Source organism: Theropithecus gelada, chromosome 10 (assembly GCF_003255815.1).
Source record: "Theropithecus gelada isolate Dixy chromosome 10, Tgel_1.0, whole genome shotgun sequence".
In the NCBI taxonomy this organism is placed as follows: Eukaryota; Metazoa; Chordata; class Mammalia; order Primates; family Cercopithecidae; genus Theropithecus; species Theropithecus gelada.
This window is the reverse complement of record NC_037678.1, coordinates 67,791,437-67,815,836: the sequence shown is the minus strand read 5'-3', so window position 1 is coordinate 67,815,836 and position 24,400 is coordinate 67,791,437. Positions and strand designations below refer to the sequence as shown.

The 24,400-nt window shown below is 42.3% G+C and overlaps 1 protein-coding gene across 3 annotated transcripts in view; it reads left to right on the top strand.

Moving 5' to 3' along the window:
• Positions 1-24,400, top strand: part of ACSS2 (acyl-CoA synthetase short chain family member 2) — a 50,429-nt gene that overhangs the window by 10,404 nt on the left and 15,625 nt on the right. The window lies entirely within an intron of this gene.

The window sequence follows — 24,400 nt, the reverse complement described above, 5'->3', positions numbered from 1 at the left end:
CTGCGTTAGGCATTAGGGATATACGGGTAAAAAGGCAAGAGACAAGTACCATATAGGCAATTACTATTTAATTATTTTATGTTTATAGTAAAGCAAAAGCAAAATACAAATAAATTGCATTTTATTGTAAGAAAGTAAAGTGCAAATATGCCAGATATGTGGTTACTTCCTTTTGTTACCTCTGTATTTTTAAAGGATGTGCTTATACTGCTATTTTTCATCATTTTTAAAGAAAGTATTGATTTCTTACTATGATAGATAAGAATTTAGTTCTTATATACCTGTCTAACTTCCTTCTCTCTTCTTCTCAATATAATTAAAGCTGTTTTCTAGTTAATTTAAAACCAGTTTACATAAGAATAGCATATTATGGTATGCTGTACATTTCCTTTTATGTACAGATTTTTATTTACTCTGAAGTTAATAATTGCTTACCGAGCTGGGCGCAGTGGCTCATGCCTGTAATCCCAACACTTTGGGAGGCTGAGGCCCAGGCAGATCACCTGAGGTCAGGAGTTCGAGACAAGCCTGGCCAACGTGGTGAAATCTCATCTCTACTAAAAATACAAAAAAAATTAGCTGGGCATGATGGTGCACATCTGTAGTCTCAGCTACTTGGGAGTCTGAGGCAGAAGAATCACTTGAACCTGGGAGGCAGAGGTTGCAGTGAGCCAAGATCACGCCGCTGCACTCCAGCCTGGGTGACGGAGCGAGACTCTGTCTCAAAAAAACAATAAATAATAATAATAATAATTGCTTACCATTTTTGTCTTGTACTGTTGAAGCCTTTATCATATATTTAATATTTTCCAAACTCACTATCATATGAAGTCCTCCTTTTCCTCCCAAAGTTCTCCCTCTTGGAGCTCACCTTCTTTCTGCTCTAATTCTTACTAAGGCTTTTAAAAATGACATCTTTTCCATGATTCACTCCAATTGATATACTTCTTATAGAAACACATTATGTCTTTCTTCTTAATTTTATGTCATTTAGATAGCTATGGTGGCATTAACAAGCCACATTTGTAGCTCGTGTCTTGTTTTGGAACATGCATTGTATAGATACTGAAATTATCCACAAAGGAAGTGGTGTTCTTAGGAAAGTACTCCCATTATCCAAAATAGAACCATATTAAGGAATAATTTGGCCTTTTACTTTTGGCTTGACACATTGCAAATGTTCATGGAATAGTAGTGTTTTTAGAATTTGAAGTGACTGTTAGAGTCCATCTAGGCCAACTCTCTTCAAAGATTGGTAGATTAAGGGACAAAGAAGCTAAGTGATTTGCCTGAGGGTCATACACCTGTTTGAAGACAGAACTGAGACTAATCTCCAGATACTCTCACTCCTAGTCAACAATTTTTTTTCAGTCATGACACTACCTCATTATTCTAGTAGTCCAGCCCTTGGCTATGACAGATAAAAAGAGAAAGTAGCCACATTAGCCAAATTGATTTAAATTAACTTTAAAATATCAGATAAAATGTGTTATTAGGTTTGAATGTCCCAGACCCTAATCTCATGGAATTTACATTCTATTTGGAAAGACCAAATAGATTGACTGGGCACAGTGGCTCACACCTGTAATCCCAGCACTTTGGAAGGCCAAGGCAGGTGGATCACCTGAGGTCAGGAGTTCGAGACCAGCCTGGCCAACATGGTGAAACCCTGTCTCTACTAAAAATACAAAAATCAGCTGGGTGTGGTGGCGGGTGCCTGTAATTGCAGCTACTTGGGAGGCTGAGGCAGGAGAATGGCTTGAACCCAGGAGGCGGAGGTTGTAATGAGCCGAGATCGTGCCATTGCATTCCACCCTGGGCGACGAGAGTGAAACTCCATCTCAAAAACAAAGCAAAACAAAACAAAACAAATAGATCTACATAAAAACAGCCTGGGCCAGGCACAGTGGCTCACGCCTGTAATCCCAACACTTTGGGAGGCTGAGGTGGGCTGATCACCTTAGGTCAGGAGTTCAAGACCAGCCTGGCCAACAAGACGAACCCCATCTCTACTAAAAATACAAAAATTAGCCGGGTATGGTGGTGCACTCCTGTAATCCCAGCTACTTGGGAGGCTGAGACAGGAGAATTGCTTGAACCCAGGAGACAGAGGTTGTTGTGAGCTGAGATCATGCCAATGTACGCCAGCCTGGGCAACAGAGCAAGACTCCCTCAAAAAAAAAAAAAAAAAAAAAAAGCCTGAAAAGAGTTATGGACCAATAAAGATTGGGAGAATGGGTGTTCTGGTGTCAGACTAACCTAGTTTGAGTCCTATTTTTGCCACTAATTAGCTGTCTGATCTTGGGCAAGTTACTTAACCTCTTTGAGCCTCAGTTTTCTCAACTTTAAACATGGATAAAAATAGCTTTTATCTCATGGAGTTGTCAGTTTTGTAAGATTGAATAGGATAAAAAAAAAACCATGTGTCAAATTCCTGGCACACTGAATGCACGTAAATATTAACCACCACAATTATTTATGTTGGAACAGTGAGAAGACCAAGCGTGTTTAGAGTAAAAAGTTTATGCGGGGAACAATTTATTCATTCAATAAATGCTGACTAAGAACTTATTATGTGCCAGGCACTATTCTAAACAAAGTTCTTGCCCTCATGGAGGTTATAGTCCAGCTTGAGGAGACAGACAATAAACACAGAAACCATAAGTATAGGACAGGTAATGATGAGTACTATAGAAAAATATAGAGCAGAGCAAGGAGAAATGGAAGTGACAGTGCAGAGTGGGAGCTGATAAGGAAAGAACCTTTTGATAAAGATGACATTTGAGCAGAGATCTGAAGGAAAGTTGGAGTGTGCTACACAGATAGTTGGGGTAGGGAGGGGAAATGTTCCAGGTTGACGGAAGAACAAATGTGCTGCTGCCTGGTGTGTTTGAAGACTAGCTAGGAACTTAGTGTAGCTAAAACAGTGTGAACTAGGGAAGAGAGAGTAGTATTGACACCAGCAGGATATTAGGTCAAGTCACATCTTGAAAGCTAATATAGACTTTGGCCTTTTATTCATGGTGAAATGGGAAACCACTAGACAATCTTTTTGTTGTTGTTGTTGAGACGGAGTCTTGCTCTGTTGCCCAGGCTAGAGTGCAATGGTGTGATCTTGGCTCACTGCACCCTCCATCACATCTGGCTAATATTTTTTATTTTTGAGACAGAGTCTCACTGTATTGCCCAGGCTGGAGTGCAGTGGCGTAATCTTCACCCACTGGAAGTTCTGCCTCCTGGGTTCACGCCATTCTCTTGCCTCAGTCTCCCGAGTAGCTGGGACTACAGGTGCCCACCACCACACCCGGCTAATTTTTTGTATTTTTAGTAGAGATGGGGTTTCACCATCTTAGCCAGGATGGTCTTGATCTCTTGACCTCATGATCCACCTGCCTTGGCCTCCCAAAGTACTGGGATTACAGGTATGTGCCACCGTGCCTGGCCAATTTTTGTATTTTTAGTAGAGACGGGTTTTCACCATGTTGGCCAGGCTGGTCTCGAACTCCTGACCTTGTGACCTGCCCACCTCGGCCTCCCAAAGTGCTGGGGTTACAGGCATGAGCCACCATGCCCACCCACACCACTAGACAATCTTAAACATAGACGTGATAATGATTTGGCTTCCATTTAGGCTCTATCTTTTATATTAAGAAGAGACTGTAGAAGGGGAAAAGTAGAAGTAGGGAGACCAATTAAGAGGCTATTGTAGAAATCGAGGTGATAGATTGTGGTGATTTAGACCATAGGAGTAGTCATGAAGATGGTTAGATGTGGTCAAATTCTGGATCTATTTTGAATGAAGAAGCCATGGAATTTGCTAACTTGGATTGGGTATGGGGAGTGAAAGAGGAGTCAAGGTTGTCATCAACAGCGGATAAGGTCCAGGTAAGGGAGATCTTGACTATTTTGGGAGATCTGTGAAAGGATTGCATGCAGGGGAATGTAGAAGTCACAGCAGAGGTTAAGAGGATCATCTGGATACATATGGAAATGGGAATGTGAAGCCAGAGAACTGAGAGTTTGTTATTGAGTTCTGAACTGTGATGCTGCTGGTGGGAATGGAATGGAACAATGAAATTTTAGAGTGATTTAGTAAGTTTACATTAATTTAATCTGTATAAAGGGCTTGGTGCTTGGCAAAAAGTGTATTAGCTATTTTTTCATTATGGAAAGAAACCAGCACAGGTAACTAGGTGTGTAGATGGTGAAGAGACGGGGAGAAAGTGAGAGGAAAGAGTCAAGGATTCTCTTAATCTGTATAAACACTGCCTCTTTTGAAGGCACACATTCATCTGATTCAAGGGCTAAATTTGCCCTACAAAATACAGACTTTGGTTCCAACCCTCTCGTGCTGTCTTCCCCCTGGTGTGGCAGATAAATATATTAGTGGGGGTGCATGTGTATATGTATGAGAAAATGATCAGTGACAAAGTATTGGGATAGTCATTCAGGGAGAGAGAGTCAGTGAGGGTGTTAGAGGTAGCTGAAGGAGTGGCAGGGAGTTAGCTAGTTAAAGGAACACTGGGGGACTGTTGGGGATTTGGGGGATTAAGTAAAAGGTTTATAAGGAGAGGGTGGAAAGAGTGGTTGATGGCTGATATTCTGGTCATTTATACTAGCTGCTCAATCTCTACTTTTTCTAGAAGTCCCCAGTCACCAAAGCCCAACACATTTGGTATGGTTGATTCCTTCCATTGTTTGCTTTGCTTTGTGTTTCCTAAGGCTGTCATTATCTCTGAGCCACCTAAATCCCCACCCTCAGCTGAAATCACTGCTGTCTCTTCATGGCTCTCACTATATTTCAGTCCTTCTTCAGGAACTGGAGCTTTCAAGAATAAGGCAACTTTAGGAGTGACCCTAGGACAGAAGCTCTGCTCTCAGGATCCTTGTATGCTCCTGAATATGAATTCCATAGTATGACATTTGGAGCTGCCCAGATCCTTGTAGGCATATGTGTGTGTGTGTGTATTTGAGGCAAAAAAAAAAAAAAAAAAATTCCCTACCTCCCCATATCACTGAAGTGAACTCCAGAATATGGACCTAGATAATTTAGAGTCCCTTGACATGAATGATAGGACAATACACTCTAGGGCTCTGATTTTCCCCATCACCTTTACAGATCTCCTTGTCAAAACATGGGCTTCCCTCACCTTCTCAACCATCCCTACCTTCTCAAATACACACACTATATCTATATCTTCACTAGTTTCACAACAGCATGTCTGTTGATTAAGATATGCTTGGTAAAGAAAAACACTCATTTTGAGAAAGATGACTTCAGACCATTCTGTTCCTTTTTCTGGGCCTTCTCTTTGTAGGCATGATGGGAAATGCACTACAGATACTCTGCAGGGTCCCTTTCATCTCTAATATTCCAGAATTCTCTGACTGTTTCTGAAGAGAGGAAGCAGTTTTTAGAAGTTCTGTTGCAACCTGTAGTGACTCTGTGGTGACTCAGTAGGTGGGTTGAATTTCTGTTGCGATGGTAAGAACGACGGAGGATTTTGTTTATTTATTTATTTTTTTTCTATAATGATGTTGACAACATAAAGTGAGAATTTTAGAAGGTTTGGAATGAAGGGGCTGAGGAAGGAGTCTGCTCCCCTTGCCTGAGGGTTGTTTGTGGCTGGTATCATAAATACTCAAAGCTAATGGGAGATACATGGGAAATACCTGTTGTTGGGAACAGTCTTTCTCCAGTTGAATCAGGTGAGCAGATTGTGGAGGAGAGCTGGAGGACTTCATGTTTAAGGTGGATTTCTAACCTGCTTCTCTCATTTCTCCCTGTGTTTTATGACCTTTGACACTTTACAGAACCCCTCCCTAAAGTGGTGAAAATGAGACAAGTAGGCTGTGCTTTCCGAGTCACTTTTTTGGAAGTAGATGGCATATGAATAATAAATGTATTACTCTGAAGACTCTGTCTTGAGGCCTGTTTCAGTGTCCTGAGCTTCGTATCAGCTACTTGAGTTTGTGTCTGGGCCAACTTCTTATACTGGTGTGTTCAGTAAACATTTAATGAAAAGAATGGCTTTAGTTAATGCCCTTTTCTAAGCCTTCTTTTTCCCACTTATAAACTGTTAGGGATGTACAGGACACTTGCTTAAGTTACTTTTGGCACTGACCTTCAGAATTTCTGTCACAAATGTAGGGAACTGCCTGGATAAGTTCCCTACATTTCTGGGAGAAGTTAGGGGAGAGGAGGAACTGGCCTCCTCTCCTTTGAAGATATTAGATGGTCAGATGGGAGCAGGGGTTCTTGCCTTATGGCAACCCCACATTTATAACAATTAACTCAGAAGGCCTGGAGTTGAGGATGGGCCTTCCCCCACTTCCTGGATTTGGTTTGGGAGAGGTTGGGCACTGGTAATGATCCCCAGTGTCTCACACCTTGAACCTCTGAGAATTCAAGACTCTCAGTTTCAGACCTTAGAGGTCATTTGTTCTAATTCCCATATAAATCAGGAATTGTACTACCAATATCCCAATACCTAACAATCCCCGTAAGTTATCATTCTGATTCTGGGTCATTCTGATTCAATTCCTGCATCTCTACCTTAATACTTACTAGTTAGGCAAGTTACCTCACCTCTTTAAACCTCAATTTTTCATGTCTGTAAAATGGAAATAATAACAAGTCCTGTGACATAGATTATTGTAAGGAAGAATTGGAATAATCTATATAAAGGGCTTAGTGCTTGGCAAAAAGTGTATTAGCTATTTTTATTATTATGCCGAAACCCTATACCTAAAACAGGTAACAGCAGTGCTGATCTTGTTGGAGCATGGATTGGAGGCGTAGAGCCACATTCTGTAGGCTTCTCCACCCTGTCACTGTGTTCCCTGTGAGGTGTGTGTCTGGAATCCCTAGGGATTTGCAAAGCTCAGTTTGAAAACCCCTGATCTAGTCCAGTGTTCTTGTTTTATAAATGAGGTGATACTGAGTCCACATTCTCAGGTTCCTCATATGATGTGGCTTCCTAAACAACCACGTCAGTCTCCCCTGGATATACTTTAGTTGGCCAATATCTCTCATTAAGTATTCCAGCCATGGTCTGCCTTGAACAGAGTACTATTACCATTCTTTGACTTTACACATCTAAGATTACATTAGCCTCATTGACAGCCTCACTCTCCACTCAGTTTATAATCTCTCATAATACTTAGGATTTTTCTTTTCTTCTCTCCTTCCTTCCTCCTTCTTCCTTTCCTTTCCTTTCCTTTCCTTTCCTTTCCTTTTTCCTTTCCTTTTTCCTTTCCTTTTTCCTTTCCTTTTTCCTTTCCCCTTTCCTTTCCCCTTTCCTTTCCCCTTTCCTTTCCTTTCCTTTCCTTTCCTTTTTCCTTTTTCCTTTCCTTTCCTTTCCTTTCCTTTTTCCTTTCCTTTTTCCTTTCCTTTTTCCTTTCCCCTTTCCTTTCCCCTTTCCTTTCCCCTTTCCTTTCCTTTCCTTTCCTTTCCTTTTTCTTTGTCTCGCTCTATTGCTCAGGCTGGTGTGCAGTGGTGTGATTGTGGCCCACTGTAGACTCAAACTGCAAGGTTCAAGTGATCCTCCCACCTCAGCCTCCTGAGTAGCTAGGACCACAGGCATGCACTACCATACCTGGCTAATTTTATTTTTATTTTTATTTTGAGACAGAGTTTTGCTCTTGTTGCCCAGGTTGGAGTGCAATGGTGTGATCTCAGCTCATAAGCTCATGGTAACGTCCACCTCCTGGGTTCAAACAACTCTCCTGCTTCAGCCTCCCGAGTAGCTGGGACTACAGGCACACACCACCATGCCCGGCTAATTTTTTTTTTTTTTTTTTTTTGTATTTTTAGTGGAGATGGGGTTTTGCCATGTTAGCCAGGCTGGTCTCAAATTCCTGACCTCAGGTAAGCTTCCTGCCTCGGCCTCCCAAAGTGCTGGGATCACAGACGTGAGCCACCGTGCCTGGCCAGCTTGGAATTTTGAATTAGAGAAGGTACAAGAGAAGACTGCAAAATCTCAGACATAAGAGGGCCTTGGACTTACCTGTTACCTCTTTTTGGGATATAAAGTTTTTAGAACAGCCCTCTTGTAGGGTTCTAAGGTCTGGTCTACTTATTGAAAGCCTTATGGTTTTACTATCATGGAGCATCATTATTTTATTTAAATAAAATAAATACAACCCTGAAACTGTTCACCCCAGAATACATTACACACAGAGTTGCCCATACAGAAAACATCTCTAGAGCATATGAACACCTGCATTTCTAATTGTGATTTTTTGACCAGAGACTAATTTTTGAAACCAATGTTTGCTTCTTTTTGACCATGATATTTTAATACATGTAAATCTATCCAAAGGAGCAGTCACAGAGGGTTCTTGTTGAACTTTAGTTTCAGAGCTGCTTTTGAGGATGGCTATTTGAGGTGTCCTCCAAACTGACACATATAGTGAGTTAGAGAATCTGCCAGGCACAGTGGCTCATGCCTGTAATCCCAGAACTTTGGGAAACTGAGGAGGGAGCATCACTGAGCTCAGGAGTTTGAGATCAGCCTGGGCAACACAGGTAGACCCCTTCTCTACAAAAAATTTAAAAATTAGGCTGGGCGTGGTGGCTCACACCTGTAATCCCAACTATTCAGGAGGCTGAGGAAGGAGAATCAATTGAACCTAGGAGGCAGAGGTCGAAGTGAGCCAAGATCGTGCCACTGCACTCCAGCCTGGGTAACAGAGTGAGACTCTGTCTCAAAATAATAATAATAATAAATAAATAATTAGCTGGGTATGGTCATGCATGCCTGTGGTCCTAGATATTTGGGAGGCTGAGGTGGGAGGATTGCTTGAGCCTGGGAGGTTGAAGCTGCAGTGAGCAGTGATTGTGCCACTGCACTCCAGCCTGGGTGAGACCCTGTCTCAAAAAAAAGTTAGAGAATCCTAATATGACATCCGGATTTGTTAAAAATCTATCTAGTTGTTTTCATATGATGGGAAACAAATTGATAGAAGTCTAAATTTATTTATATGGATAGCCATGCTTTACTTGCTAAGACCACAATAACAGGCTCAGAGAGAGGGGAAAGTTTGTGTAAATTATACGTTGAATTAGGGGTAAACAATCTAGTCTGGTGACTAGATTGTTTTGTAATTATTATGTAAATAATTACCTGAGGATGTCGTTAGAAATCCAGATTCCGGAACCTATCTCAGACTATTGAGTTAGAATCTCCACAGGGTAAGACCTCTGACTTGTATTTTTGTAACCTCCACAGGCAATTCTGATGTAGAGGGGAAGGGATAAAGTACCACTGAAAAATTATTTAGATTAATAACCTTAAACTCTTAAAATTGTATACCTAAAAGAATTTTAAAAAATTATGTAACTCTTGGCATAATGTTCATATCTAAAAATTTTATTATAACATTTAAAAATTGCAAAAAATCTAATTTCCAAAATATTTTGGAAATATTATATACACACACATATGTATATGCACATATATGTTATAGCTCTTTCAAAACATTGGCACTGCAAATTTAGCTCATATAATTTATAGAAAACATCCACCATACAACCTATTTTGCATAGCCAGTTATCACTCAACATAATCATCCAAATCAGATCTACTTTGTTAGAAATTGCCTAACTTCTTTCTTAAGATAAATATGTTAATATATGACTCTGTGATAACTATTTCACTGCTGAATTGTAATTCTAAGAGATATAAGGCAAGTAGTCTTGCCATGAGTTTGTTAGGTGGATGAATTAAGATGCCAATCCTTTCAATACTGATTTCTCAGAGAAACTCTCTTTGATTTGCTTTCTTGGGGCTCTCACTCAGAAGTTATACATTCTCAAATTGTCCCTTTGTTCAGCACTTTGTTCATACCCTGGCATTGTACCGTAATAAAGTTTGAGATAAGAGAGAGCTATGACATTCTTGTTTAACATGGGAGAAGGGTAATTGTGAAAGAGAGTGAGAAAGAAGAGCCAACTCAGACAGATCATTGTTAGGAAATATTACATATGGAAGTTGAGGATCTAGACATTTATTCTCTTCATATTTTTCTGCGCAGGTACTCACAGGAGTAGAGTACCTTAGATTGAGGACTAGTGATTTAAACTGCCTTTGACCTAGATAATAGAGAACCATTGTAATGAATATTTTTGCATGTGTCTATTATACTTGAGAGACTTGATGTACATATAAAATGATGCCCCTGGATTTTCTTTCGACTTTCTGTTTCTGCTCTAGGCATATTCCTCTTTTGGGCTGCATTCCAAATGCTCTAGTAATAAAAGAGCTACCCTCATTCACTTGTTATAGGTAAGGCCAGCATGGGACACGGGATGGTAGGAACAAGTGCATGATTCCCTTCCTGTAAGTAGGCTTGTAGGCAGTGGGAAAAGAGAAGAGGTACACAATCCATCAGGCACCAAAGCCACTTTGGCCAAGGGAACATGCACAAGGTATTTGGATCAAGGCCTGAAAATAGCTGGCAAGAGGACAGGGTACAATAATAGCCCAAACTGCAGGGCAGGAGTCCCATACTCTGAACCTCAGCTCCAGGGGCCTCTTCCAGCCTCTTCACAGAGTCCCAGACTGAGCCCACTGTGGGAGCTCAAGAAACTCTTCTTGACATGATTCCAAAATCCATTCCACAAATTCCACTCTTGTCTTTCCCCTGCCTGTCCAGCATCTATCTTGTTTGTCTGTATCCTATCTTATCCCCTCTCCTTCCATACTTTCTCTCTTCGATCATCCTGGATCCAGCTGGTCATATGAGCAGAGATAAGTTTGTTCATTTGTTTATTCATTCTTTTATCTATTCATTTTACAATTATGTATTAAGTGCTCACTGTGTATTGGCCTTTGTGGTAAGCACTGAGGAGAAAACATATAAAAAGATATCCTGTCTGCCATTAAGGAACTCACAATCCAGTGTGGGAAACAGATGTCTACATAGGACTGTAGTGCTAGAAAAAAATCAGTGTCCAAGTGTTGTCTTTTTTTTTTTTTTTTTGAGATGGAGTCTCACTCTGTCACCCAGGCTGGAGTGCAGTGGCCCGATCTCAGCTCACTGCAAGCTCCGCCTCCCGGGTTTACGCCATTTTCCTGTCTCAGCCTCCGGAGTAGCTGGGACTACAGACGCCCACCACCTCACCCGGCTAGTTTTTTGTATTTTTTAGTTGAGACGGGGTTTCACCGTGTTAGCCAGGATGGTCTTGATCTCCTGACCTCGTGATCCGCCCGTCTCGGCCTCCCAAAGTGCTGGGATTACAGGCTTGAGCCACTGCGCCCAGCCAGTGTTGTCTTTAGAAATAAACAGAAAGGCTGGGCGTGGTGGCTCACACCTGTAATCCTAGCACTTTGGGAGGCTGAGGCGGGTGGATCACTTGAGGTCAAGAGTTCAAGACCAGCCTGGCCAACATGGTAAAACCCTGTCTCTAATATACAAAAATTAGCCGGGTGTGGTGGTGGGAGCCTGTAGTCCCAGCTACTTGGGAGGCTGAGACATGAGAATTGCTTGAACCCAGGAGGCGGAGGTTGCAGTGAGCTGAGATAGAACCACTGCACTCCAGCCTGGGCAACAGAGCTAGACTCTGTCTCAAAAAAAAAAAAAAGAAATAGAAAGAGGCAAGAATGAATGAATGAATAGTGCTAAATCTTTCTGATGAATGGTTACAGTCTTTCTGGAAATGAAGGTTTGTAAAGATGTCTGTATTTTCCAAATTAATCTGTACATTTATTGCAATTCCAATCAAAATTGCAATTATATTTTTAATTGAGATATAATTTATACTGTACAATTCACCCATTTAAAGTATACAATTCATATTTTTAATATATTTGCAAAGGTGTACATCTTTCAATTTTAGAACATTTTCATCACCCCCAAAAGAAGTCCAATACTCATTAGCAGTCATTTTTCATTTCCTCCCAACTTCTTCCCCTCTAGCTCTAGGCAACCACTAACCTACTTTCTGTCTCTAAGGCTCTGCCTTATTCTGGACATTTCATATAAATGGAATCATATAACATGTGGCCCTTTGTGTCTGATTTCTTTCACTAAGCATAATGTTTTCAAGGTTCATCCGTGTTATAGGCCGGATGCAGTGGCTCATGCCTGTAATCCCAGCACTTTGGGAAGCTGAGGCAGGCAGATCACCTGAGGTTGGGAGTTCGAGACCAGCCTGGCCAACATGGTGAAACCCCATCTGTACTAAAAATATAAAAATTAGCCGGGCATGGTGGTGCATGCTTGTAGTTCCAGGTACTTGGGAGACTGAGGCAGGAGAATTGCTTGAACCCAGGAGGCAGAGGTTGCAGTGAGCTGAGATCATGCCACCACACTCCAGTCTGGGCAACAAAGTGAGACTGTCTTAAAAAAAAATGTTCATCCATGTTTTACCATCTATCAGTACTTCATCCTTTTACATCGCTGAATAATGTTGCATTGTATAACTATCACATTACCACATTTTTCTTTCTTTCTTTCTTTTTTTTTTTGAGATGGAGTCTTGCTCTTGTCGCCCAGGCTGGAGTGCAGTGGCATAATCTTGGCTCACTACAACCTCTGCCTCCCGGGTTCAAGCGATTCTCCTGCCTCAGGCTCCCGAGTAGCTGAGATTACAGGCACTAGCCACCACGCCCAGCTAATTTTTGTATTTTTGGTACAGACAGGGTTTCGCCATGTTGGCCAGGCTGGTCTCAAACACCTGACCTCGTGATCCGCCCTCGTTGGCCTCTCAAAGTGCTGGGATTACGGGCATGAGTCATCACGCCTGGCCCCACATTTTTCTTTATTCATTCCTCAATTGGTGGACATTTGGGTTGTTTACACTTTCTGATGTCATGAATAATGCTACTACAAACCTTTGGGTACATATTTTTGTGTAGATGTATGTTTTCAGTTCTCTTGGGTATATAACTAGGTGTGTAATTGCTGAGTCATATGATAACTCTAACCTATTGAGGAACTGCCAGACTGTTTTCCAAAGTAACTGAACCATTTTATATTCCCACCAGCAATGTATGAGGTTTCCAATTTCTGCATATGCTTGTCAGCACTTGTTATTGTCTGTTTGTTTGATTATGCCCATCTTAGTGAGTGTGAAGTGGGATCTGTTTGTTATTTTGATTTGTATCTCCTTGACCACCTCTGACCTTTTTTTTTCTTTTTTTTTTGAGACTGAGTCTCGCTCTGTCACCCAGGCTGGAGTACAGTGGCACAATTTTGGCTCAGCACAACCTCTGCCTCCCAGGTTCAAGCGATTCTCATGCTTCAGCCTCCTGAGTAGCCGCAACTACAAGTGCGTGCCACCATGCCCGGATAAATTTTTTTTTTTTTTAAGTAGAGATGGGGTTTTGCTATGTTGGCCAGGCTGGTCTTGAACTCCTGACCTCAGGTGATCCTCCCACCTCAGCCTCCCAAAGTGTTGGGATTACAGGCATGAGCTACCGCGCCTGGCCCATTAACTGCCTTTTGAAGACTGGTTGGTACAAACCTGGCTTCCTCAATAGGTGAGGAATCAATGTTTAGGGAGACATTTCGTAAATAGTCCACTGATTGAGGCTATTTACTCTAGTTTCATCAGTTTTATAGTTGGTGGAGAGCCCTTCCAAATTTGGGTGCTAGGATGACAGTTGATTCCAGTTTTTGAGTCAGGAGCTGAATGAGGCTGCATTAGGGTCTGCAAATTAGATATCACTTGAAACCAGAAATCTTTGGTGTTTTCAAAAGGAATTTTTTCTAAGGAACTAAGGGAAAACCAAACAGAATGATGAATTTCTAATAAGCACACTAAAATTCCATCCTTGGTAGTTGTCAACCTAACAATTCTCAGAGTTCCTACGTTTTTATTTTTTTCCTTATGCTAATTCTGAATTTGGAAACAATACCCCCCTTTTGGAGACCATGTCATTTAGGAGGAGAGTGCCCTGAACTAGAGATATTTGGACTCAGGAATTGTGCTATCCAACATGGAAGCCACTAACTACATGTAACTATTGATATTTATAGTAATTAAAATTAAGTAAAATAATCCAGTTCTTCCGCCACATTTCAAGTGTTCGATAGCTATATGTGGCTAGTGACCATTTTGGACAACAGTGCTTTAGAATAATGCTGCTACTAATTTGTAAGTAACTTCGAGGTCATCACTTTTCATTTCTGTGCCAAAGGTTTCTCATTGGTAAATAAGAGTGGTGAGTCTCAAAAGTGCCATCCTCCTCTGGAATTCTTTATTTTTCTTTTTCTTTCTTTTTTTTTTTTCCCCCTAGACACAGGGTCTTGCTTTGTTGTCCAGTCTAGTCTCTGTAAATCCTGGCCTCAAGTGATCCTCCCACCTCGGACCCTAAAGTGTTGGGATTACAGGCATGAGCCACCATGCCTGGCCCTCCTCTGGCATTCTGAGTAATCTGTGGTTCATTTTTTGGGATGTGCCTCTGTCTACCTCCTCCTTCGGCCCTTCTTGTTCCTTACTGCAGCTAGGGCAGAAGCACCCAGAGGGAACATTAGGCTGCTAATTGGTCAAGGTACATTGCTTCCATTCCCTGGTGAAAGGGAAATTGGCTTGTGGGTATACTTGTATCTTGAGTGCTCCACATTTGTGTAGTGCTTTATGGATCACAGAACTCTTTCACATTATTTTTTCATTTTATAGAATCAAAGAATATCAAAGTTGGACGGGCCATAAAGGTCATCTCAAACCTCAATAACCATGAATGATATGGGGAGCTTATGCAATGAAAATTTCAAGACCCCACTCCCTGGAGAATAATCTGGTAGAAGTAGATGTCAGGGTTACCTGGCCCAACCTGAACAATCCTATGCTGCATGGAAACTTGGTACTGCATTATTAACACTATCTGACCACTCTTTGAGAAACACTGGTCTCGTTTGGTCCCTGGCCATATTGTGGAGTCTGCTCTTTAGTATCCCTAAAAATCCCAGATTCGACATGATATCTCCAGGGTCAGGAAACTCCTGAAGGAGTGCCTTCCATCTTTGGACACCTCTAACAGTTAGAAAGGTTTTCTTTAATATGGAGCTCTCCCAATTGACATAGGTTTTCCATTTATAGTTATACTACATTAGTCTACTTTTTCCCATAATAATCCTTTAGATTCATGCATTCATTCAGCAAAAATTTACCGAACACCTACTATATACAAGGTTCTGTACAAGACAATGAAGGATTCAGCAGTGAACAAGACCAACTTGGCCTCTGCCTTCAGAAACTGTCTTCTGTCTAGTAGGGAAGATAGGCAATTAGCAAAAATAATAAGTAAATAATATGTAATATTATTAATATTATTGTTAATATTAATAACAATAACAATAAGTAAACAAATAAATAACAAAAGAAGTATAGTTTGAGAAAAATGCTGTGAAGAAAATAAGCAGTGTTGTGATGAAGAATAACAGGAAGAGCTGATCTACTTAGGGTGGTCAGGGAAAGCTTCACTAGGAGGTGACATTTAAGCCGAGATTTGAAACACAAGAAGAATTGGGGAAAGATAGTTAAAGAACATGGCATGTTCTGTCAGTCAGAAGGCCAGCGTGTTTGGAGCCTAGTAGGCAGAATAGGAGAATGGCACAAGATGAAGTTGGGGAGGATACAAGGCAAAGTAGGAATGTGGATTTTCTTCTATATGCAATGGAAGCCATTAAAGGATTTTAAGCAGGAGGTGATATGATGTGATTTGTGGTTTGTTTGTTTTGTTGTCGTTGTTGTTTATTTATTTATTTTGAGACAAGGTCTGGCTCTATTGCCCTGGCTGGAGTGTAGAGGCAACATCTCAGCTCACTGCAATCTCCACCTTCTGGGCTCAAGTGATCCTCCTACCTCAGCCTCCTGAGTAGCTAAAACTATAGATTTAGCATGCACCACCACACCTGGCTAATTTTTTTTTTTTTTTTTTTAAGTAGAGCATTTTGCTATGTTGCCCAGTCTGGTCTCAAACTCTTGGGCTCAATCCACCTACCTTGGCTTCCCAAAGTGCTGGGATTACAGGCATGAGCCACCATGCCTGGCCAATTTATGTTTTTAATAAATCATTCTGTGGCTGGGTGCAGTGGCTCATGCTTGTAATCCCAGCACTTTGGGAGCCAAGGCAGGCAGATTGCTTGAGGTCAGGAGTTCGAGACCAGACTGGCTAACATGGTGAAACTTCATCTGTACTAAAAATACAAAAATTAGCCAGGCATAGTGGCATGCACCTGTGGTCTCAGCTACTTGGGAGGTTGAGGGAGGAGAATCATTTGAACCCAGCAGACAGAGGTTGCAATGAGTTGAGATCGCACTACTACACTCCAGCCTGGACGACAGACTGAGACTGTGTCTCAAAAAAAAAAAAAAAAAAGAGATCACAGATCATGCTGGGTGATGTGTGGACTGGAAGGGTGCAAGAGTGAAGTGGGAGACCAGTTAGGTGGTCATTGTGGTCATCCAGGCAAGAGATGAAGGCGGCTTGACCAGGGTGGAGGCAATGAAGATACAGACTTTTGAGACTTGATATCACATCTCTCAGTATCTTCTCTTATACAAGCTAAACATCTCAGTTCAGTGTTCCTCTCATCTCCTCTCATAACAGGTTTGGTGTCTCTTCTCACCTGGGATGTTTCTCCTCTGGTTTCTCTTCCATATGATGCCTCTGTAAAGAACCCAGTTTCTCCACCTATCTTTCCCTCAGCTGTTTCTCCCTATCGTGTGCCTTACTTGTAGTTCTAGGGAATTAAAATCTTCAATCCAATGACTACCCTTCTCATATAAAGAGGGGAGCTGGGTGCAGTGGTGCATGCCTGTAGTCCCAACTACTCTGGAGGCTGAGCTGGGAGAATCATTTGAACCTGAGAGTTTAAGACCAGCCTGGGCAACATAGTGAGACATTGTCTCAATAAATAAATAAATAGATAGATAGATAGATAAATAAATAAATAAATAAAGGGTAGCCCCAGTCATCCCTGTGATTAGTCAATTATCAGTCTTTCAATTATTTAACCATGACTCTTGAATACCTATTGTGCCAGTTGTGCTTGGAGGAGACAGAGAAGAAGTAGACATGATCTCTGTCCTCCAAGAGCCCAGGGTATAATGGGAAAGATAAGGCCCAAATAAATGTAGTAAAAGCTAGAAAAGCAGATCACAAAGAAAATGAGATAAAGGGCTTTGGGAGGAAGAAAGAACTTTTAGATTTTGGGTAGGTGAGAAAAAGGGAAACTAACACAAATTTCATGGAAAATGTTAATTCAGAGAACCTGGGGCTGGAGAGGGGCACAGGGAGTATTTTTTTTTTTATGTGGTGGTCAAAGATGACCTTACTGAGAAGCCAACATTTGAGCAATGACTCAAAGGTAAGGAATAAGTCATGTGGCTATCTAGGGAAAGAACACTTCAAGAAGAGGGCAAAGGCTCTGAGGTTAAATGTTTTTGGTGCTTTTGCCAAACCACTGGGGAGGCCGTTTGGCTGGAGCAGAGGGAGAGGGAGAGGAAGACAGAATAGTTGTGTATGAGGACAGAGAGGTAACGAGGGACTAGATCATGTAGGCCATTGTGAGGACTTTGACTTTTGCTCAAAATGAAATGGGAAGTGATCTGAGCATTCTGAGCAGAGGGGTGACATGATGTCACCTACCTAATGGTAGTTTTGGACTAGGATGGTAAAAATAGATGTGAAGAGAGGTAGTCTAATTCTAAATGGATTTTGAACCAATAATGGGTTAAAGTAAATTTTGAGAGTGTGAGGATGAAGTAGTTGGAGAAGGCTCCTTGGAGGAGGTTCCCTAGGGGAAGAAGATGAGAAGGGCTAGTGACTGTGTACCATGGGTTGTCACACCAACCATATGGCCTCCAGGTGAAGGACAAGTAGTTTGGTTTACACCAAGGGTTCCCCATATTATTGCACCAGCTAAATTTCTCATTAATAGCTTTGTTTGATTCATAGTGTTTAAAACTTTTTTTTTTTTTTTTTGGTAGGGAGGGGTGGGACAGGGTCTCTGTTGCTAGGCTGGAGTGCGGTGGCATCAACATGGCTCACTGCAGGCTTGATCTCCCGGGCTCATGTGATCCTCCTGTTTTAGCCTCTCAAGTAGCTGGGACCACAGGCATTAGCTACCATGCTTGGCTAATTATAAAATTTTTTGTAGAGACACTATGGTGCCCAGGCCAATCTTGAACTCCTATCCTCAAGCGGTCCTCCTGCTTTGCCCTCCCAAAGTACTGGCATTATAGGTATGAGCCACTGCACTTGGCCTTAAAGCTTTTAAAAATTAGTGGTCAACACTTACATAAATTCAGGAGTTTTGACAAAAATAGATTCCAGGCTACTGTTGAAAAATCAAAAAAAATTGACAATATCGAGCCCCGATTCCTAGCAGGCAAAAGCTGACAGGAACCAAGTTTAGGTACTGGATGCCTCCTTTCGCCAGAGCATGCATTTGCCAGTTTTCCACTCCTTCCCTTTCCCTATTGTTCCCCTGAAACTGAGGCTAAGGGTTATCATATATGTGTTGCTGTTTTCTTATAGGGAAGTGGAAAGGGAACTATTTCTTATCTTTATCATGTATTTTCTTTCTTTTGGTCCACTTATTTACATTACCTGCCTAGATCCTGCCAGTTTTTGAGCTTGCAACTCCTGTTGTAGAGGAAAGAGGTCTGGACCTTAATTCCTGGTCCCTGCTCTGCTGTGGTAACCCACCCTGTGATGCCAAGCATAGCTAATAGCCTCTTTGGATCTCAGAGTTAAGAGACTAAATTGGATGTTCTTTTAAGAGTTCTGACATCCTAGAGGGCTTGGGATTTTGCAGTAGGCCAGTACCCTGCCCCTCACCTTTCCCAGCCAGCCAGGGGCCCCAGCCTGGTGTGTATGTCAGAGAAAGAAGATACTGGAATGAATAAGGTGCCTATATCAATAATGTATAACTTGAGCCCATAGCCAAGTAGAGGAATGCACACTGTGGTGTGTGTGTGTGTGTGTGCGCGCGTGCGTGTGTGTGTCAGGGTTGGAAGTGGGCTCAAGTAAATTGTACTTGTATAGGTTGTGCTTATCTCTTCTTATGCACCCTCTATGTACTAGGTTGTACTCGAGGTGCTAGGGATGCAGCAGTGAAGAAAACAAATAATATCTCTGCTATCAGCTGGGTGCAGTGGCTCATGTCTGTAATCCTAGCACTTTGGGAGGCTGAGGCAGGTGGATCACCTGAGGTCAGGGTGTGTGAGACCAGCCTGGCCAACATGTTGAAATCCCATTTCTACTAAAAATACAAAAGTTAGCCAGGTGTGATGGTGGGTACCTGTAATCCCAGCTACTCGGGAGGCTGAGGCAGGGAGAATTGCTTGAACCCAGGAAGCGGAGGTTGCAGTGAGCTGAGATCTCATCATTGCACTCCAGTCTGGGTGACAGAGCGAGACTCTGTCTCAAAAAAACAAAAAAACAAAACAAAAAAAAGATCTCTGCTATCGTGGAGCTTATATTCCAGTGAAGAAAACAGATAATACATAAGTAATTAACATACATGAGATAATTTCAAACAATGGAACGTTTCATGAAAAAAATAAAACAGAATGTTTGTTTGTTTTTTTTTTTCGAGACAGAGTCTTGCCCTGTCACCAAGGCTGGAGTCCAATGGCACAATCTCAGCTTACTGCAACCTCCGCCTCCTGGGCTCAGGTGATCCTCCCACCACAGACTCCTCCGTAGCTGGGATTACAGGCATGCACCACCATGCCTGGCTAATTTTTGTCTTTTTGGTAGAGTTGGGGCTTCGCCATGTTGGCCGGGCTGGTCTCAAACTCCTGGCCTCAAGTGATCTACCCACCTCAGCCTCCCAAAGTGTGGGATTACATGTGTGGCACCTGGCAAAACAGAATGATTTGATGGAGAGTTTCCGAAGGGGCACACTATACACATAGGTGGATACGTATTTGTGGTGGTTGTACTTGCAGATACAGATAAGTCCTTAAGTTTGAATCCTGGGTGCATATATTTATCCTTATTTGTTCCTATGTGTGCAGATGGGCAGGTTTTATGCCTAGAATGTTTGTATATTAGTATATGTGATTTTATACAAGTGAGCACACATAGGTGAGTTGGTATGTGGTTTGCATGTGGGGACACATGTGCTTGGGTATGTATATGTCAGCATTCAGCCATAACCGGAGACGTTCTGAAGTTCCTGTGGCACTTGTCAGTGAGCCAGTTAAGGAAATGGCTTTTCTGCCTCTGGCATTCAGGGCTATTTGCCAGCTTCCTCTATCCCTGTTCTTTCCCACTTTAGTAAGCTCCCTGTGTTTGGCTTCTCTTATCCCTAGGAGGGTTAAAGCCTACTGACGCATCGAGCCAGGAACTAGAAAGAGGCTGATAATCTTCTGTGTGACCTTTGTTGGTAAGAAAAGGCCTGGCTTCCCTGCCAGTCCCCGTCCTTCACACTATGAGGGAAAGAGTCCTGACTTGAAATCAGAAGACCTGAGGGTCTATTCTTGGCTCTACCACTTATCGTTGTGTGACCTTGGCCAAGCCACTACGTCTCTCTAGGTTTCAGTTACCTACTTCATCAGTGCTCTGTGCAGTAAGGAAGGAGAGGGAAAGCAATGGTCTGTGGTGCTAAGGGAGGGCCACATGGTGCTGGTATCTGAAGGAGGAAGGAGAATATTCTGAGTTGGGGCAATGGTATGGTCAAAAGTGTGGAGACGGACCTGAACTTGCCAAGGGAAACCAGGAATCCACTTAGAGTAAAATTCAAACTTCTTACTATTGCCTACAAGGCTCTAGAGGTAACAGGTAAGTATCCAGGCATGGTGGCTCTGGCCTGTAGTCCCAACTACTCAAGAGGCAGAGGTGAGAGGATCACTTGAGTCTGGGAGGTTGAGGCTGCAGTGAGCTATGATGGTACCACTGCACCCCAGCCTGAGTGACAGAGTGAGACCCTGTCTCAACAACAAAAACAACAACAAATGAAAAAGAGAAATAGTTATCTAAGTCTTGCTGAAGAATGATATCAAGGTATATTGTTAACTTTGAAAAATCAAGATGATCAACTTCTACACGTAAGATTTGTGCATTTTAGTGAATGCATATAATAATTAACAAAACAAGATACAAAACAGTGTGTATTGTATGCCATCATTTGTGTAGAAAAAATGAGAATATGTAAACAAATGCATGTAGTATATATGCTTGTCTGACAGTCCTGTTCCTTAAGTAGAGCTGTTCTTCCTACCCCTGTTACCCTGTGCTTGACTGGGGACTATAAGGTGTTTATCTCTTTTCTGAACAACATTAAAATCCTTTTTTTTTTTTTTTTTTCTGAGACAAAGTCTTACTCTGTTGCCCAGGCTGGAGTGCAGTGGCACTATCTCTGCTCACTGTAGCCTCCACCTTCTGGGTTCAAATGATTCTCCCGCCTTAACCTCCCAAGTAGCTGGGACTACAGGCGTGTGCCACCATGCCTGGCTAATTTTTGTATTTTTAGTAGAGATAGGGTTTTGCCATGTTGGCCAGGCTGATCTCAAACTCCTGACCTCAGGTCATCTGCCTGCCTCAGCCTCCCAAAGTGCTGGGAATACAGGTATGATCCTCTGTGCCTGGCTGACCGATTTTTTTTTAGAGCAGAGTTTCATTCTTGTCACCCAGGCTGGAGTGCGATGGCACAATCTCAGCTCGCTGCAACCTCTACCTCCCGAATTCGAGAGATTCTCCTGCCTCAGCCTCCTGTAAAATCCAATTTTTTAATATTCAACTTTCAAATTTCTGTCTTCAATGATATCTCAAGGGTCTTATTAAAGATCCTAATGATACAGACTTCTTGCAAAGTAATTAGTTTGGTCGTTCCACACTAGTTGAATTACCCTAGCCCTCTGTCCTACTAAGAGTGGTCCTGTCTGAATATTGATTGTTTCTGGAAAGTTACACAGAACATTGGTAACAGTGTTTTGCCCTGGGCATGATGGCTCACGCCTGTAATCCCAGCACTCTGAGAAGCTGAAGCAGGATTGCTTGAGGTCAGGAGTTTGAGACCATCCTGGACAATATATTGAGACTCTGTCTCTACAAAAAATTTTAAAATAAAAAAATTAGCCAGGTGTGGTAGCATGTGCCTGTAGTCCCAGCTACCCAGGAGGCTGAAGTAAGAGGATTGCTTGAGCCCAGGAGTTGGAGGCTGCAGTGAGCTATGATTGTGCCACTGCACTCCAGCCCATGCAATAGAGTGAGACCCTGTCTCTAAAAACCAAATTGCAAAACCCAAACTGTGGTTTGCCAGTAGGCAGGGTAATTGGGAGATAGGAGTGAGGAGAACACTTATCATTATGTATCTTTTTATGTAGTCCTACTTGTACGTATTACTTATTCAAAAAATCATAAAATTGGAAAAAACCACTAACGGAAACATTTATTTATTTTTTGAGACAGGGAAACACTCTGTTGTCCAGGGTGGAGTGCAGTGACATGATTACAGCTCACTGCAGCCTTGACCTCCAAGGCACAAGCGATCTTCCTGCCTCAGCCTCCTGAGTAGCTGAGACTACAGGTGTGCACCACCACACTCAGCTAATTGAATGTTTTTTTTTTAGAGACGAAGTTTTGCTGTGTTGCTCAGATTGGTCTTGAACTCCTGGTCTCAGATGATCCTCCTGCCTTGGCCTCCCAAAGTGTTGGGATTACAGGAGTGAGCCAAGAGATCTTCCCATCTTATCTTTCTGAGTGACTGGGACTACAGGTGCATGACACCACACTTAGCTAATTTCTTTTCTTTTTCTTTTCTTTTTTTTTTTTTGAGACAGAGTTTCACTCTTATTGCCCAGGCTGGAGTGCAATGGCATGATCTTGGCTCACTGCAACCTCCGTCTCCTGGGTTCAAGTGATTCTCCTGCCTCAGCCTCCCGAGTAGCTGGCATTACAAGCATGCACTACCACGCCCAGCTAATTTTTGTATTTTTAGTAGAGACAGAGTTTCTCTGTGTTGGTCAGGCTAGTCTTGAACTCCTGACCTCATGTGATCCACCCGCCTCGGCCTCTTAAAGTGCTGGGATTACAGGTGTGAGCCACTGCGCCCAGTGGATCCAGCTAAATTTTTTTAGAGATGGGGTCTTGCTATGTTGCCAGGCTGGTCTTGAACTCCTGTAGATGGGCCCACTTTGGCCTCCTAAAGTGTTAGGATTACAGGTGTGAGCCACCGTGCCTGACCCAAGATAGTATATTTTTTAAAAGTATTTCTCCCTAGTCACTCATTTTTATATCATTCTGCTTTATTTCCTTTTTAATGCTTATCATAATCTGAAATTATCCTGGTTATATTTGTTATTTGTTTATTACCCACACTATCATTAGAATATAAGCTCCATGATATCAGGTATCTTACTTATCTTGCTCATTGGTGCCTTATTTCTTCTTTTGTTTGTTTGTTTGAGACAGAGTCTTACTCTGTCGTCCAGGCTGGAGTGCAGTGGCGCGATCTTGGCTCATCACAACCTCCACCTCCTGGGTTCAAGCGATTCTCCTGCCTTAGCCTCCCAAGTAGCTGGGATTATAGGTCTCCCAGTGTGCTGGGATTACAGGAAAGAGCCACCACGCCCTGCCCATTGGTGCCTTATTTCTATACATGTAGATAGCACATAGTAGTTGTTGAATAAGCAAATGAATGCATGAAGGAATGACTGAAGTAAACAGGCTAAATCCTAGGAAGGAGTGGGAGGCAAGGCTGGGGAGGTAGACAGAAATCACCTGATACAGGATGGTGATTCTCAAACTTTATTTATTTATTTATTCAAGACAGAATCTCACTCTGTCATCCAGGCTGGAGTGCAGTGGTGTGATCTCAGCTCGCTGCAACCTCCGCCTCCTGGGTTCAAGGGATTCTCGTGCCTCAGCTTCCCCAGTAGCTGGGATTACAGGCACACACCACCACACCCAGCTAATTTTCGTATTTTCACTAGAGACACAGTTTCACCATGTTGGCCAGGCTGGTCTCAAACTCCTGACCTTTGGTCTGTCCACCTCGGCCTTCCAAAGTGCTGGGATTACAGGCATGAGCCACTGCGCCCAGCCAATTCTCAAACTTTAAGTGTGCATCAGAATCCCATACTAATTCCTTGTACCATCTTGTAATAAAGAAGCAGATCTTTGGACGCCGTGATTCTAATTCAGTATGTCTGAGCTGGGGCCCAGGAATCTACAAATCCTCTAGATGATGTAGGCACAAGTGATCTGGAGACCCTACTCTGAATAATGCAGTCTTGATGCCTCATCAGAAGGAATCACATCTGTGATATCACTTCTCCTTAATACATTACTAGGATGGAAGAGAAGGGGCCATCACTCCATTTTACCAAGGATCAGAGATGGACAATGCATTTCCTAATGACATACAACATGTGTATAAAGTATCTTGAATGGCCAAAGTATCTGACCAGTCAGCTCAAGATTGATGATGGCAA